This window comes from Aquila chrysaetos, chromosome 13, assembly GCF_900496995.4.
Source record: "Aquila chrysaetos chrysaetos chromosome 13, bAquChr1.4, whole genome shotgun sequence".
In the NCBI taxonomy this organism is placed as follows: domain Eukaryota; kingdom Metazoa; phylum Chordata; class Aves; order Accipitriformes; family Accipitridae; genus Aquila; species Aquila chrysaetos.
In genome coordinates, this window is record NC_044016.1 from 36,752,743 (window position 1) to 36,759,582 (window position 6,840).

A 6,840-nucleotide genomic window follows, 5' to 3' on the forward strand; every position below is an offset into this window, starting at 1 on the left:
GTGTTGCCTGGGAGGGACAGAGATTACAGTGGGAGGGAGTAACTGGAAGAGGTGCAGAAATGATGTATAAATAAGTAATTGCCCTTACAGGTATAGAGATTTCTATTTTTCACTGTGTATCTAAGTTAGTATCTTCCTGGGCTGGAGAGGTCTGTTTATTGACACAAATAAGTTTGATGCTCCTTGGAGGGATGCAACATTTTAGGGTGAGGCAGGCATATGCTTAATTTTCTGTACATAATTTGTGTGTGTTTGTGTATACAAACATTATTATATATGCACATATATATGTGACTAAATGTGTGTATATAACAGGGTGTCTTTACATGCACATGTGTATTTACACAATTTTAAATACAGGCTTTTTGTTCTAGCATACACATCTTCAAGATACAAAACATATCCAAATATCTACACACACACACACACACGAAGACAGTCATGTGGATACATCCCACGATGAACAATACAGTCATATTTTTAATTTCTTCCTTTTAAAAAATGTTTACTTACTACACTATTTGTAAGCAAATTTCAGTACAAAGGACACTATTCTTTCAATCTCAAGTATCTTCACTTGCCTTAAGTTTTGGTGAGAAAAACGCATTTCACTTCATCTGAAAAGTGTAGTTTGACTATTAGTCTAATCTTATGTCTTTTTCTTTATATTTAACCACACATATCCTAGTTGACCGTTGAATGCAGAAACCCTGGTATGAAGATTTAGATGCCCACACTTCCATTTGTACCATCTCCTGCCTGTAGAAAAGGCTGGTAATTGCATGTGAAGTGCCAGGCTGGGGAGCTATCTCATACTGACCCATTTATAAAGTCAGAATTGCAGGGAGTGTAAATCCGTATCTTTGTTTAACTGTGCTGATTTATGTGCTGGCAATTGAACCCATAAGTATTCATACAGCATATACCACACTGTATATAAATACTAGAACACAGTCAAAGTATGTTGGGGGGGGGGGGCATAATACATAGTGGTATAAGAGGAAATAAGCAGGCCACATTCACTTCAAGAGCAAACAGGTACATCTTTCTGAAAATTGTTGATCGTGTGTATTTATGCCAGCAGTGAATTTGGCTCTACACATATTTATGTTTCTGCAGACCTGATGATAGGAAGAGCCTCTCAGGACCTACTGTTCCATGTTCAGAGTGAACACTGAAGACTTACCTGATCTGAAGACCATAGTTAAATTATTAAAGGACATTATATGAATAAGGCATCCCAAATTTAGGAGACAAATTAAAAGCAGGAATCTTACCTGGAAAAACTGAATTTATTCAGAAAGTTCGGATCACAGATGGATGCACATCTCTTTCTTCATCCTCTTCTCATGTTATCCTGGGACTGAATGAAGGGAAGTGCCTGTACTCCGTTGTGCTGGCTCCAGTGAAGGACGGCGATTCGCAGAGGTGCTAGTGCCATTCACACACATGCATCTGCATGGGTATAGAATTGAAGACAGCAATTTGGTCACAGGTGGAGCAAGGCTACCAGCCTCTGCCGGCAGAAACGTTCCCTTACTGTAAATGTCTGTTCAGCAGGCTGTGGCTGCCCATGTAATGCCATGCACAGGTTTCTAACTGCACAGTGGTTTGGGTTTATGGGTCAGATACACAGAAATGATGGCACATAGCTCCCTATAGCATAACACAAGATGTTTCACTCTATGATACTTCCAACACTGAACAACACATGGTTTTGACCTGAGAAAACATGAAATAACAAGAAACATAGTTCCTATTATTTATAACTTTTGCTTGCAGATGACCCATCTCTTGGCTATTTTGACAAACATCTGCTTTGGAATCCATTAGCCAACATACAGCATTTGCTTCTAATTAATACAAATTTGTTTCATTCCCAAGTCTCAGCAGGTTTCAATTCCCCTCTCCTAGACTATTGGCATCAGCAGCAGTCACCCTACCACACCTAGCAAATCTTGACAACAACCACTCTTGAGACTATAAATCCAGGGCAAAATCCCAAGCACTTCAAAAGCTGCCAGAGCTCTTGGCTAAATCCAGGAATGGTGTTGACTTGCAGGCCCAGCTGGATTGTTACTATCATCCTCTTGGACTCTTTTTTCCTTCCTGAGGATAGAGTATCTCCTCTTCCTATCCACAGGGATTTTTTCAGCTCGGCCTCATTACAACACTTAGGAGTAACACCGTATTTCCAATATATTGACTGAGCACTATGGATGGACAGGGAACTGCTGTTCCTCATGAGTACTTGAACACCCACCAGCCCAGGATCACACCACTGGTGTTCTGATTGAGTCGGAGGTCACAAGAAGGCCTAGGACTGTGCACTGACTTAATCTGAAAAAGTTCCCTAAAGGGATGACATCACAGCAATCCCAGGCAATGAGCTGTCCCTTCAGGGTGTGAAGTTGTGGAATAAGCCTATTCTTTCAAGATCCAGAGCTTAAATTTCAAAGTAAGATGTGTGCGTAATTCCCTCAGACTCCTTTGAAACCCCAGCCGGTGTTTTGAGAAGGAACCAGTCATTTTTCTACTCCCAGTCTCAGTATGGTAGAGACTGTGGATTGGCTTTTTTTAAATGTTGATATCATTACACTGAAATTGGCTTGGATGTAGGGCAGGCTGCAGTTAGTGGAGAAATATGTGGAGGGGCTTCTCTTCACTGGCTTTGAGAGGCATAAGTCGGGCTAGTCAGTAACCGCTCCAGAAAGAAACACAATAATAATCACTCATAATAGCTAGGCACAGAAGAAAAAGACAGTCTATCTTGTTTGTCAGTCCTACTGTATCTATCTTCTTGGAATTGTACTGTGAAATAAAGACGTCCAAGATTGTACCTCAGCTGGGGTAAATGGTGTAAATTTTCATAGCTCTAGTGAAGACAATTTATACCTGCTAAAGATCTGCCCCTTGATCTCCAAAGCCAAAGGAACATAAGCTCTTGCGTTTTAAGCGTGGTAGTTGGAATGTTTAATTCTATTCTGTCGTCTGTCAGAACAGCAGGCAGAAGGAAGGAATGTATTGGTGTCATATGGAAACCACGGTTTGATGACGGACAAAATTAAATCCTTGCATTTGGATATAAACCATGGTAACACAAAATATGCAGCAAGTCAGGCTTGGTTTTCAATACTGAAAACACAAGGCCCCACTTGGCAGGCTGAGGAGGGGATATTAGTCAGATTTAGACATGGTTTCTTTGTTGTATCGAAGGATAAATAATTATGTGCTGAGATATTCCAGACTCATGTTAACACAGTTGTGTGTGAACCACAGCAGAGGATGCTGTGAGAATAGGAAGGACTGAAGGTCCTTTAACCTACAAAGTATCTGGGAATCCTGGAAAAGTTTTGGGGTTTACTTCTGGAAAACAACCCCAAAGTTTCCTCAAAATATATCTGACATGCTAACCTCCATAAATTAAACCTTCCAAACATGTGCTTTTGTTGACATTCTTAGGTTAACATATTGATTCTGTATATACCATGCCTCCCTACAACGTCTGCTCAGCATTGCTACTACTGCTTCAGCTGGGGATGCGCCCTGAGCAGCGGGTTGAGCCCTCAGCTCCCACTCCTCTGTGCTCGGTAGCTGAGCATACCCCCAGGGGCTCTGGGGATGGAGGGACTGCCACACTCGCAGCATAAAGGCAGCTCTTCTTCCCTTTTAATGCTTTTACTAGTTGAAGGCCAGAGGACACCTCATGGACATGTAAGAGAAAAAAATTACTAAGCAGAGGGTGTACTCCTCTCAGGCAAGTAGCAGTGGCTAGTTCTGGGTCACACAAAGAGATTTTGGGAAAGTTTCACTATGACTTGGTAGCATTTCTTATTCGATTTAAACAAATCTCTGTGCAGAACAACAGATAAAAGTACTTAAACTTGTGCTTACTTTCTAAGTGCAAGAATTCTGACACGAATTTATTGAATATACCCAAATCTACTGAACAGCTCAAAGTGATACTCAACAAATGAATGTTCTGCCTTGCACTCATTGTTTGTTCCATGATCTCCCAAGGGGCACTGCTACTTTTTAAAAGAAGCCCAAATGTAAAAATTGTCTGCAATAGAGGATCAAAGGTATTACAACCCTGTCCCATTGCCATGCTCCTATTTTTATTTACGTTGCAATATACTGAAGGCAGAGATCCTATTTTTGTTCTGGTTTTGTATTGTGCCTCCCTCAGTGGAGACCTGACCTGGCCTCTATCTGCTACCTGCACTGCCTAAGCTAAAAACCGTAATAGTTAGCAGAGCAGTTTAAACCAGGTGCTGGGATTATTCCCAGAGGCTCTGGGCAGAGTCAAAGTAATTAGCTGCCCTAGCAGACACAACTTGTCCTGTGCAGACAGCCATCACAAGGCCTGTGCACCGAAGTGGGATAGATGGTCTTATCTGAGATACTAGGAAATAAATAGGCTTCATGAAGTTCTGGGGCCACCCTTGTGTGGTGGCACAAGCCTTATGCTGGCCCATCTGAACGGCTCTATCTTCACTGACCTGGTACTGTAGTGTATGAACTGTCCCTCTCTTCCTTTCCCAGTATCCCCACCCCAGCTTCCATTTCCCAAAGTGATTTATGATGTTCTGTGCAGTGAAATCTGCACTTCTCTTGCCTGACAGCACTAATGAAGCGTGCAGAGACCTGACAATATTGACTGGTCTTAGTCATTCATGTTTCTCTTTCCCGGTCAGCCTCCTCTGCTGCCAGAAAAACTTTAAAAAGGAAAAGTGGAAGGAGAAAGCTGCAATTCACCGATGAAGTTCTGGAACTGCCTTTTTCTAGGAAAAAAAGCTGCTCCGGTGCCTGCCCTCTAGAACTGAGTTCTGATTTGCACCACCCCCAGATTGCTGTGGATGCTGCTTTTCATCTTGCACTGTCCTGTTGCACTCACAAGTGTAAAATGGAACAGGTAAATCACTTTTTGGAAAAGGCAAGGGACATAAATGTCAGCACAGCAGAGTGAGTTTACGTAAAGATGAAATCAAGCTGAGTAGCATAGATACGGCATGGAGCTGGATTTCACATTTCACTGACGCTCTTGGTCCAGAGGTTTGCTCATTAACAAGGCTATGATTCTGTTATTGAAACTCATGGTAAGTGGTTCCGTAGGCAAAGATCCAGCAAAGCACTTAGGCAAATTCATAAATTTATGTCCCATTGACTTCTGTGCAACTATTTATATGCTCAAAGTCATGCATGTCTTAAATGCATTTCCAGATCAGGCCTTGTACTCAACAAATAGTCTTTCTGCAGCATCGTAAACCCCAAGCTTTCAAAATTCATGAGTTCAAGCTCTCATTTCCCCTAAGCTACCATAACTGCAATGCAGAATGCAAATTCAGAAAATGCTTTTTTTAAAAAAAAAAGGTCTTCGTTTTGAACTCCTAATAACTCTGGATAGGAGCCTAGCTTTAACAAAGTAAAAGAAACAAAAAAGAATGAAAGCTATGGCTGTCATCTAAATTCATGTCTTTAGGAGATGAGATCTTCAGAAAAAATACTCCATACTGTAAAACTTGCAATAAAATCCCTAAAATAAGAAGATTGTTTTTCACATTTGAAAAGACTGAGATCTCTGTAGCAGACTCGGGCTCAGTACAACCAGCTAGATGCAACTTGAGCTGTGTTTTGTGTGGGGAAAGACTGTGACTCTCAGTTCTTGTGCCTCACACGAAGTGCTTTGCTTCTCTGTCACTAAGGTGCTTCAGCTTAGTAGATTACTTTGTAGGGTTGTGGTGCTTCTTGTTTTCTTCTACTTTCTGTACATCCTCTAAAGTCTCTGTTTAAAGGTCAACTCTTGAATGAGTATTTAAATGTCTTCATCAATAACAAACAGGGAATCAAACTGCATTTTAGTAAGGAATCCCAACTTGGTTTTTGCACCATGTATTTTTTCTTACCATTCTTTTGGCCAGTAAGTCAAAACTGACTCCCACATCTGATTAAGGCAGATGAATTGAGTAGTTGGGAGCATCTCTGGATTAATCAACCCTTTTCCAGAAGGGCTAATTTCATTTCTTATAGACTCCAGGCACCCGAGAGTATAAAAACGTCTTGCATTCACCCATGTGTGATTCATGTTTTACTCTTTTCTTTCCCAAATGCAGCACAACATATTCTTTAACTGATCATGTATTTTAAATCCCAAAGTGACATTCTGCAGAAGATGATTTAGAGTCAGCTCAAGCTGCTCTTAATATAAGTGGTAATTTCATCAAACTAAAAGCAATGGTGATTTATTTTTAATTATAATCACTATTTCAATGCAGGAAACTAAGCTGTAACTAGGGTTTGCATTTCCTGCTGAGTTTGTCCTGGCCCCATGCAAGACCTGCTTACAAGGTGTAAGCTCTGTACAATAGTCATTTACTCTGGCTGCATTTTTTGACAATCCTGCATTAAATATATGCTACACTCTGTGCATATGATTGTTATAAACAAGATTTGCTATGTTTTGGTGCTTTTGCCCTCCCCTCTTGACACCCCATCTACATACATTTACTCTCAGCTCTCTGCTCCTGGCTGAGGGATGACCCATCGGGGGACCAGCTGACACTGACGAGGAGTAACCAGCAGCAGAATTTACAACACTCCAAACTTTTCTCTTACTTCTTCCCACGTGGCTTTTCAGAGCCTGAATTGCCAGGGGCTGCAAGAGATGAAGATGCAATTAAACTCTCAGGGAAACCTGCCTTGATGAAAATCTCTGGACAGAAAAATCCTAGGGCTTTTGATATTTTGTGGGATTTGGGCTTCTTGCTACCTTCCTCCAAATAAAGCTTTTGAGGAACAGATTAACTTTGTCCACAGGAGAACTTCTGCTGCAGGAAACTC

General features: G+C 41.2%; 1 long non-coding RNA gene across 1 annotated transcript in view; it reads right to left on the reverse strand.

Moving 5' to 3' along the window:
- The window catches only part of LOC115350489, a 57,669-nt gene extending 51,029 nt beyond the window's left edge, over window positions 1-6,640 (reverse strand). Inside the window, exons 1-2 of the long non-coding RNA XR_003926459.1 lie at window positions 6,503-6,640; window positions 1,278-1,455 (exon numbers count right to left, since the gene is read on the reverse strand). This is a non-coding gene — a long non-coding RNA (uncharacterized LOC115350489). The remainder of the gene's footprint in view (window positions 1-1,277; window positions 1,456-6,502) is intronic.
- Window positions 6,641-6,840: the final 200 nt, after the last annotated feature.